Source organism: Panthera pardus, unplaced genomic scaffold, assembly GCF_024362965.1.
Source record: "Panthera pardus isolate Hobbes unplaced genomic scaffold, ASM2436296v1 HiC_scaffold_7, whole genome shotgun sequence".
NCBI classification, from domain to species: Eukaryota; Metazoa; Chordata; class Mammalia; order Carnivora; family Felidae; genus Panthera; species Panthera pardus.
In genome coordinates, this window is record NW_026527002.1 from 38,830,089 (window position 1) to 38,841,304 (window position 11,216).

An 11,216-nucleotide genomic window follows, 5' to 3' on the forward strand; every position below is an offset into this window, starting at 1 on the left:
GAAGATGTTCAAGCTCAATAATACAGTCTGGTTAAAATTAAAGAGAAGGAAAGTATGATTAATAAAGCTTAAGTATATAATTCAGCCATCAATTTCTATCTTGTTTCCAAATTTCAAATTGCTAATAAAATTATTATGATATCATTATCACAATGATAAGTAATTACAAAACCCACAAATTATATATAAAAATGATTATTAAAATATGTAATAATAAAGTAATTATTCTTGTGTATAGGTAAAATATAATGATTGCTTTTTAAATTCAGGGTATAATAAATGTCATGGTGTGATCAATGATAGTACAGGATAGTACAGGATCAAAGTTTGAGATGAGGTCAATAAAACCACAAACAACCTTACATTATTTTCAGTGGATTTCTACACACGATGACAAAACAGCTGTGCTTCAAGCCTGCCTTTACAACAAATTATGAATAGGCATGAAAAAAAAATGACAATTACTGTAGCTATAAAAGGATCCATTGCCTATAGATGTTTAAATTGTTCCATATCACTTAGGTTGATATATAAAATCTCGTGTTACCAAGAGGGCAGTAAAATTAGCCCTACTATCCTAGATGAGTTAATACTTGGAATGTTTAAATGATGTGCCCAAGTCAAATAACCAGCTATTAAATCAAGAAGAAAGGGCATATGGGGCGCCTGGGTGGCTCAGTTGGTTAAGTGGCCGACGTCGGCTCAGGTCATGATCTCTCGGTCCGTGAGTTCGAGCCCCGCGTCGGGCTCTGTACTGACAGCTCAGAGCCTGGAGCCTGTTTCAGATTCTGCGTCTCCCTCTCTCTGACCCTCCCCTGTTCATGCTCTGTCTCTCCCTGTCTCAAAAATAAATAAAACGTTAAAAAAAATTAAAAAAAAAAAAAAAAAAGAAGAAAGGGCATGTAAGTCTACTCCATGAGGCAACTGAGGAGATAAGATGTTGCATAAACCGTAAAGTTTGGAGGCATCTCTAATTTTTAATAAAAGTTAAATAAAAAAAAATATGCAAAAACGGTTAATAACCAAATGAGACTGAAAGGCTCATAATGAAAACCAGCTACTCTGTTTTCTACCTTCCCCACCACTTTTGACACCCCTTCCCTGACCACTTCCTGCTCCAGGTACCATTGCCCAAAAGCAACTACTTTTAATTATTTAGCTGTTTCTTCTGTTAGTTACACTAAGGCTCAACAGTATAAAAAAACCAAGTAACCGAAATAATGCATATAGCAACCAACTCTAATACCAAGTCTTAAATGTTTCAGAAACACAGAAACTTAGTGCCATCAGTGAGAATATCAACGGTCATTTTATAGAAGTGCTAATCAATAGATTTTTGTGAGAGCAAATGATGGACAACAGACCTTTTTTGTATATAGGATTTTGTGGTCAGCTCTTTTTATTTTCACTGAAGACAAAAGTCATCTCTATAATATCATGGTATTCAGAGAGAATTATGTTGGCGTATGCTTTGAGTAGGATTGTCTCGACAGCAAAGTAGCATCTGCCCAATAAAATGTTCCCTTGAAGCATCCTTTGGCAATCTTTGTCTTGGCAAAGGCAGTCCTCTGGTCATGTTACCTGGCGTTGGTCTTTTGAGGACAACAGAGTTAGTGGATGCAGGCTCTGAACCCAGCCTTTGTACATGCCTCGTGATGGGCAGGGACTGGATGAAATCTGTTCACAGAGAGCTGTCAGTTGTCGGGTGGGTACCTATGGGATCTATCAAGCATCACAGCAAATTCTGCCTTATACTGTCAATGCTTCACGTTATCTCCAAAATTGCATCTTTCTTTAACTAGTATCTGGTGGGATAGAGATAGCCTTTCAGAGGCTAGGTGTTATCTCCTATAAGCTGTCGTATTTTTATTGCTTGCCTTGAAATCTTAAGGGGCAAGAAGTATGAAGAAGCCGTCATTTATTATTTTTATGACAATATATTAAACTGGATTATTAAAGCTCATCTCGTTTTCATAATCATATGCTAAAAAATGGATTGTCAAGGTGTAGATGCACCCAGAGATCATGGAATTTAAAAAAAGGAGATTCCTTCCTCTCAGATGCTACTATTGAAGTGTCCAACTATTTCCTTCCCTGTACTGAAGTGGAACAAGGAAAGCTAGACCTGCTTAAATGATGCTAGAAAGACTGCTTAAGTAATTGGATACATTGTCAGTGGCTGTCAGAAAGAAGGTCGTAGAATACCACACTCAGTGGCTCTTTATCTGGGTTCAGCGATAAATGCCAGCTCAGTTCACTCAGTCAGCTTGCCTCCCTAATGATATGCTGAAGCATTAAAAATGGATTTCTTCTTTGTCAATAGTACATCATGTATATCTAAAATGAGTGGCAGTTTTCCACTCTAATTTGGTCCTTAGAATTTTCTTTTTTCTTTTTCTTTCTCTCTCTCTCTCTCTCTTTTTTTTTTAGGAAGTTGGTACATGAACTCGGTTTGTGACACGGCTATAGCTCTACAGATTTTCAGTTTTGAAAAGTAGAGGGGTATCACAGAAAGATGAGTAGCCAGAATCTTTGGGTGAGTACTTGCTATTAACAACTGTGGAAACCAGTTAATTAGTCATTTCTCTGCAGCTCAGTTTCCTCAGCTGTACGTGTGCAATTAAAATATCTTCCTGATGGTGCTGTGAGGATTAAATAGAATAACGTAGGTACAAAACACAGTAGGTCCTCAGAATATGCTTATCTGATTCTAGATAATAATGCCTTTAAAAATAAAAAAAAAATGATTCTCTGATGTTCAGTTGACATTTTCCTGGTTGAAAATGATCTATGTAAATTAGATCTAAACAATAACAATGGTTGGAGGCTATGGACCAACAGGAACACTCATTTAATGCTGATGAGAGTGAAAATCGGTTCAATCACTTTGGAAATATTCTGCTATTACCTGAAGAATGTGACTAGCACGGAGTCCAGTAGTTCTAATCTTAGTTATACTTCCTCAGCCAGAGATATTCTTGTTATATGTACCTGGAGACATAATTCAAACACGATTTTAGGAGCACTGTTTGTAGCAGAAAGAAAACTATAAACAATCCACATATCTCTCAACAACAGGTTGACAAACGGTAGAATGAATAAGCTTTATAAAGGGGAACTTCATCTGTTTAAAGCAACATGAAAGGATCTCACAAACATAATATTAACCCAAAAGGCAAGTTAGAAAGATATACAATGTATACAGTGTTCCATTTTACATAAAGTGCAACAACACACAAAACCAAAACAGCATAGTTTAGACTATCTATCTATCTATCTATCTATCTAATCATCTATCATGTATCTATGCATCTATGATGAAACCGTACAGCAAAACAAGGGAATGCTTAATATAAGGTTTAGGATAGTGATTACTTTTGGTAGGGAAGGAAGGTGATGCAACTGGGAAGAGATACCAAGGTAACTTAACAAACTGGTTTCAGTCCTTTTTAAAAAAATCTGCAATTGCCTCTCTTTTACTTTCATTTTTAAAAAAGCCTTAAGTTTTTAGAGCAGTTTTAGGTTCACAGTAAAATTGAAAGGAAGTTTCAGAGATTCCCTAGGTAGTTTTTGCTTCCACACATGGATAGCCTCTTCGTTATCAACATCTCTCACCAAAATGGTACATTGGCTACAATTGTTAAATCTATATCAACACATCATAATCATCGAAAGTCCACAGTTTACATTGTGGTTCATTTTTGATGTTGCATATTCTATGGATTTGGGCAAATGTACAATGACATGTATTCACCATTACTGTATCATACAGAGTACTTTTCCTTCCCTAAAAATTTTCTGTGCCTTTCTTGCTTATCCTTTTCTGTCCCTCACTCCCCCAAATCCTGGCAAACACTGATCATTTCACTGTCTTCATAGTTTTTCTGACCTATTCCAGAATGTCATACAGTTGGGACCATACTGTATGTAGCCTTTCCAGCTTGGCTTTTTTTTAATCTATGTAGTATGCATTTAAGTTTCTTCTGTGTCTTTTTATGGTTTCAGAACTCATTTTTTTCTAGTATGGAATAATATTCCATTGTCTGGTTGTACCACCTTTTGTTTATTCACTTACCTACTGAAAAATATCTTGGTTGCTTCTAAGTGTTGGCAGTTATGAGCGAAACTGTTACAAACATCTATACCTTTGTATGGACTTAAGTTTTCATTTCCTTTGAGTAAATGCCGAGGACCATGATGGCTGGATTGTATAGTAAGTGTATGATTGCTTTTGTAAGAAACTAGCAAACTGTCTTCCAAAGTGGTTGTGCTGTTTTGCATTTCCACCAGCGGTGAATGAGAGTTACTCCACATCCCCGCCAGCATTTGGTGTTGTCAATTTAATCTATTTTAGTTTTTCTGTTAACAAATTAGCACAAAGTGGAAGGTTTAAGACAATTGAAATTTATTCTCTCTCCATTCTGGCAGTCAGAAGTCCAAAATCTATGTATCAGCAGAGTTCTTTCCTTCTGGAGGTTTAAAAAAAAATTTTTTTTTAATGTTTATTTATTTTTGAGAGAGAGAGAGAAACCCCGAGCATGAGCGGGGGGAGGGGCAGAGAGAGAGGAGAGTGGGAGGGGGGAAAGAGAGAGTGGGGGAGCAAAGAGAGAGGAGGGTGGGAGAGAGGGGCAGAGAGAGAGAGGAGAGTGGGGGGGGAGGGGTAGAGAGAGAATCGGAAGCAGGCTCCAGGCTCTGAGTTGTCAGCACAGAGCCCAGTGCAGGGCTCAAACCCACAAACTGGGAGATCATGACCCGCGCCAAAGTTTGATGCCTAACCGACTGAGCCACCCAGGCACCCCATCCTTCTGGAGGCTTTAAGAGAGATCTGTCCCATGCCTCTCTTTTAGCACCGGTGGTAATTCTTGGCATTGCTTAGCTGGTGTGTGCCTCAACCCACTCTCTGTCTCCATTTTCACATGGTCTTCTCTGAAAGTCTATATTCTCCTTTTCTGTCTTTCACGAAGACATGTGTCATTGAATTTAGGGTCCACTCAACTCCAGGATGATCTCCTCTCAAGATCCTTAGCTTAATTAATCACATTTGCCAAGACCCTTTCTAAAATAGTCCCATTTACAGGTTCTAGGTAAATGTATCTCTTTGAGCCTCCATTATTCAACCCACTACAGTAGTTGTACATTTTATTGTTATTCTGTGAGTATAACAGACATGTTTATTCCTTTGGGTGTTTGATATATTTTTCAACAAAAGTAAATATGCTTAAAATAAAAAAGTGAAAAAAAGAAAATAGAGAAAAAATGTTCTAATGCCAATTGTGTGATTACGTTGTCTTCCCAAGTTGACAGCATAAAATAGAATTTTCTCAGTAAAGAAGTATTTTCCTAACATTTTGAAGTAAAATATGTTGTTTATATATTCATATTTATATACATGTATATACATACTACATATTGAATTCTCAATAGAGTCAATTTCGAAATGTACTGAAGCTGAGTTTTCTATTCCTACATATATCCTATTAGAAATAACATTAAGCCTGATGTGATGCTTGAGATTCTTTTTAATTTTGACGGTTAAAGTTCTGGATTCAAAGAATAAAGCATTAAATACAAATTTTATGTTGATTTATGAGTAGTTTCTTCTGATACCATTGGGCACTTCATGAAAGAGGAAAAAGAAAGGATCATCTGAAAGGAAAAGGTTCATCCTGACTGATAGCATAAGAAATACATGGCTATCATATTGACCACTAATTTCTAAAATATTAATAACCCATGTTGGAAGGGATGTGAATATACAGTCACCTTTTTCATTACTGGGAGGAGTGTGGTTTATCATCATCTTTCCAGAATGAAACTTGGCAGTGTATATCAGGAAGCTTACAAGTATTTTTATGCCCTTTGACCTAGTAATCTACTTATAGGAGTTTCTATTGAAGAAATAAGCAAATATTCGTCTAGATTTATACAAAACATATTTAATAGAGGATCATTAACCATAGTATAAAACTGGAAATAACTTAATTTTCCAGAAATAGGATGAGTAGTCACTACCCGTTCCAGTTTCTATTACCATGTAAAAAACTGTCCCCCAACCGAGTGGCCTAAAATAAAAATACGTTATTACATCTCACGATTTTATGTTCGAAGCGCACAGATGGTACTGTCTCTGCTCCACCATGTCTGAGGCTTCAGGGGGGTTCACGTGAAAGCTAGGAGCTGAACGGAAGAGCTGGGCGTGTCTCTTTCTCCCTACAACATCTCCACGTACCTAGTTTGGGCTTCTCCACATCCGGGTGGGCTCAGCATAGCTGGCCATTCACGCGGCAACGCAAGAGTTCACTACTGCGTTTTACAAGAGGAAAAAAACGGAAACTTCGGTTTCTCATGGCTTGCTTGGAATCTGGAAGAGCGTCTGTCACTTCCACCATATTCTCCTGGTCAAAGCAGTTAGAGAGCCTATCCATATTCATGGGGAGGGGACACAGGCCCTAACTTCGGATGGAAGGAACGTCAAAGAATGTGTGTCAGTCTTCAAATTTTCGCATTTGACGATAAAATCGCAACCAGTTAAAAGTATTGCACGGCTCGTTGTTGGAAAACAAAGAGGGTAATCATTCTGAATAATACGTCTTGGTTGTAATTATAAGAGAAATCAGCTGATTTCCAAGGAAATTCCAAAATAAGAAAAATACTTTGCATAATGGTGTGATCTCTGAACCAGAATAAAAATCTTCTATGGGAGCTCCTTTGAAGATGGGTGTGTATTTGCATGCGATGTTTTGAGAAGTTTATGCAAGTTGTGAACATTTTTATAGCTTTATTCTTGTGAATATCAGAAACAATTGAACTTCACATTGACATCAAAGTCAAAAAGAAATTGGTGACACAAATTAGTTGCAGACAGGAGAAATGGTGACAGGTCTCTAGGGACATCTGCAGCCTAAAGATATGGGAAGAAATACAAAGATTCAGTAAAGGAAAAAACACCAAAAAATGATGAAAAAAGACAAAAGGGAAAAAGTTTGAAGCATATTTTAAGAAGAAAAAATGTCAGGGGCTCCTGGGTGGCTCAGTTGTGTCCGACTTGGGCTCAGGTCAAGATTTTGCAGAGTTCAATCCCAGAGTTGGGTTCTGTGCTGACAGCACAGAGCCTGGAGGCCACTTCAGATTTTGTGTTTCCCTCTCTCTCTGCCCCTCTCCCACTCGTGCTCTGTCTCTCCAAATAAATAAATAAATAAATAAATAAATAAATAAATAAATATTAAAAAGAAGAAGAAGAAAAATATCAGCATTTACAAGGAAATAAGTGAGATTTGTAACTACTCGAAACTTGTGACACCACTATTTGGCATTTATTGAAGGTGACAAATTAAAGGCATTGCTTTTTCAGAGGTGTCTGTAGAAACAAAATGTTGAAGACAAGAAATATTGAAACAAACGGAGTCATGATTAGAGTAATGGTCAAGGAAATTATGGAATAGCAATGTATGAGAATATTATATAACCATAAGATTAAAAAATTGAAAGACTAAGACTGAGAAAGACTGCATCATAAAGCTAACTGAAAATATATAAAAGTGTCAGCATGCTAGAGTTAACATTTTGTGAAAAATACAAGTGGTAAAAACTGGTATCCAGCTCAGATACGAAAATCTAACAGGGTCTACGGATAGCTGTTCCTTGGTAGGTTTGCTTAGTGTTGCAAATCTTACATTATTATGTAAGGGAGTGGTAAACCACTGTTGCTAAATATAGGACAGCAGAGCTGGAAATTCAAAGACTCTTTATGTTTCCTTTTTTAAGGATCAAACGATTTATGTTTTTAAAGATTATTTTAAAATATAAGGAGAAAAGGGGGACGGAAAGCTGTATGCATACGAAATTATGAGATACCAGTTTTATAAACTCCTCCTCATCCTTCTGCAATTATGGTTTTGCCAACTACGGTAATATAGTCATAAACCAACACTGATCCTTTTAAAGACGTGAGGTTCTGTTTAGTATCCTTACGCCCCAGAGCCGCACAATTATTGCCCTTCCTTTACACACAATGAGAAAGAAGGGCTGTTTACTTTTTAATTTACTTGTTATTATTTATTTATTTATCCATTTATTTATTTTAAATATGGAACACTTCACGAACTTGTGTGTCACCCTTGCGCCGCGGCCATGCTAATCTTCTCTGTATCCTTCCAATTTTAGTGTATGTGCCGCCGAAGCGAGCCCAGGAAGAGCTGTTTACGCGCTATTTCCGTAATGCATGGCCAGGGTTAAACCAGGTCCACAAAAATGTACTTTTCATCATGATAACTTGTGAATACGAAAAATTACTTGAAGGCATTTTTTTTCCCCCTTCTACCTTGGAAGAGCAAATAAGGAAGAATGCAAGTATTAGTTGCCCCATTTTAATTCAGAAGCGTATTTAAGACGTGGGATCTGAGCATCATGAAACTTGTAAATACTTGCCTCAGTAGACTGTGTTCCAACAGACAGTGCAAAATCATGCCTGTCTCTTCCTTGACTCAGAGGGTAGTTAATGTCCTGTAATAGTGACAAGGACAAAGGTTGCAGGGCATGGATAAAAGGAATTTTACTAATAGTTCAGTTTCTAGGGACCCCAGGGATACAGTCCAACTGTAATTTAGGAGGTCTAGCAACAGTAAATTATTTGTTCAAGGGCTCAAAGCTATTCAGTGAGTCAGGGCTTTGGCTGTGCTATCAGGTGTCCCATCTGCTGCGTCAGGTCACCTTGGTCCACATCCCTGGCCCTTGCTCTGCCCAGTACCCGTGGTCCCGGAAGGTTGGTTGCCTGAGACTGTGCCCTGGAATCTCTGGCTCCTCCCATCATTTCCATTTGTAAGTAACTTATGTCCCCACATCGTGATATCAAAATATTTTCTTGGAATATAGGGCTAATGTGTGTAGACTAGTCACCCTAACTTTTGTGTCCTAATATGGTGGTTCTGAATGTCTAGCGTGCATCCCGGTCATCTTGAGGGCTTGGTGAAAGAGAGATGGCCAGGCCTCGCTGCCAGGCCTTCTGATTCAGTAGATGTAAGGAGGTGGGAGGGTGGTGGGGCTGAGAGTTCGGATTTTTAACAAATTTTCACATAGTGCTGATACTGCTGGTTAAGGGACTGTATCTTGAAAGCCAGGGCTCTTCTAAAACATTTTTTGTGTCATTGTGTTCATGGCAGATTTTGTGTTATCTATATGCCGTAGGAATTATGGATGTTTCCTAATCCTTCCACACCCTTTTGCTGGATGCACACTGAACTTATGAGCCCAGTCATAAGAAGACTGGCCAACCTTCACCTGGTGGTGTGTGTGGAGCTCCTGATGCTAACTGAGATAAATCCTGCCTCTACCGTCCAGGACCTTTCATGTTTAGGCTAAAATTGCCCCCTCCAGAGATTGCTTAGCCCAATAGATTAGAAAATCCTTGGCACGATGTCATGATCTAATGAGATTACTCTTTAACCTTCAATTTCCAGTAACATTCCAAATGCTAGGGAACTATTAAAGCCACAGTGCAATCATAAAATGTATACTAATGATCTCTCAGGGACAAATGTATTTGGAGTAGGAGCCATTAGATAGAATAAGAATTCTAGATACATTGTTTTGATTCATGCTAAGAATTTGTGGTTTATCCTTCACATGGGTTTCTATATTCCTTTCCCCATATATCATTTTTTAAATGAAAAAAAATCAGTATCACAGTATTGGATTTTCCAAAGAGTTCACAATTACCACCAGTAGTTAGATAATAGTATTTTGGATGTTCGAGAATTACTAGTAGAGGTCAGCTGAAGGGAAAAGAGAATAACTGCAAAACTAGCCAAATAAGAGCCTCACCTGATGTACCTGCATCATTTTTCTCTACTCTCGTCTCTGCTTTGGGATGAAGGTTGAGTTCCGGAAGAGCATTAAAATATCTTGTGGCTAGGGGTGCCTGGGTGGCTCAGTCAGTTAAGCGGCCTTATCAGGTCACGATCTTACGTCTTGTAGATTCGAGCCCGGCATCGGGCTCTGTGATGACAGCTCAGAGCCTGGAGCCTGGTTCAGATTCTGTCTCTGTCTCTGTCTCTCTCTCTCAAAAAATAAACATTAAAAAATTAAAAAAAATCTTGTGGCTTCATCGAGATGATGTAAATAAGGCACATCCTAGCACATATTAGAACTTCCATATCTGCCCCACCACCCAACTCTACGATATTCTCCTTTGTGTGGAGGAAAGGCACGTGGCTAAAAGAAAAGTTATTCATGCATTCTACTTAGGCACATAGTTCCCTGCTGCCTGTCTAGCCTAGAAAGGAGTCTAATTTGCTGATGATCACAATTAGGAGGGAATGATCCATTACATTACCTTTAATGAGCTGCAGAAGGTCACTTGGTTATGGATGGTCCCATGCAAAGGTTGCGGTTCAGGGTGATAGGAAATCCCTGACAGCGTCTTCCTGACATTTGTGCAGTGGCCATAACAAAGGAAGGATTGCTAGTTTGTAGTCATTGGAATGCCTAAACTTCACTGCATCTTTCCATTTGGACAAGCTTTAGTGTTACTACCTCAAGTGCTTAATAATTTATATACAGAGCTTATGTAACTGGCAGTTATGATGCACAGCATTAACTTAGAAGTGGTCTCGTAGTTGAAGGGATGATAGAGTTTCCACATTTATTATATTTCCTCTCCCTTGATTTTAAGGGTACATTTAAACTTCTGCCAGTAAGTTCAGGAGCTCTGAAAACCAATTAATGATTTAGTTAAAAAGTCTGCAGCAGAACGTATTAGACTGACTTGTCTCTGAGAGCGAGGAAGACATTTCTATGGGGAAATTTCCACTTTGAGACATATTAATATTTTTATTTGTATTACATTTTTTTTGATGTTTATTTATTTTGGAGGGAGAGAGAGAGCATGAGGGGGGAGGGACAGAGAGAGGGAGACACAGAATCCGAAGCAGGCTCCAGGCTCTGAGCTGTCAGCACAGAGACTGATGCAGGGCTCGAACTCACAAACCGTGAGCTCATGACCTGAACAGAAGTCGGACACTCAACCGACTGAGCCACCCAGGTTCCCGTAGACACATGAATATTTTTAAACATCGATGAAATATAAGCCTTTCAAGAAGATGAAACAAGAGGAAGGCAAATGTAGAATATTTGCTTTATCATGCACTGAAGGGGTACTTAACTGATGATATGAACTTGGCTCTGTTGTATTATTCTAGTCAAGCAATAAATAGAACGTT

At 38.3% G+C, this 11,216-nt stretch overlaps 1 non-coding gene across 1 annotated transcript; it reads right to left on the reverse strand.

The window, feature by feature from the left end:
- Positions 1-8,080: 8,080 nt before the first annotated feature.
- Positions 8,081-8,185, reverse strand: LOC128775394 (U6 spliceosomal RNA). The gene has a single exon (XR_008420118.1). It is a non-coding gene; the product is annotated as a U6 spliceosomal RNA (small nuclear RNA).
- Positions 8,186-11,216: the final 3,031 nt, after the last annotated feature.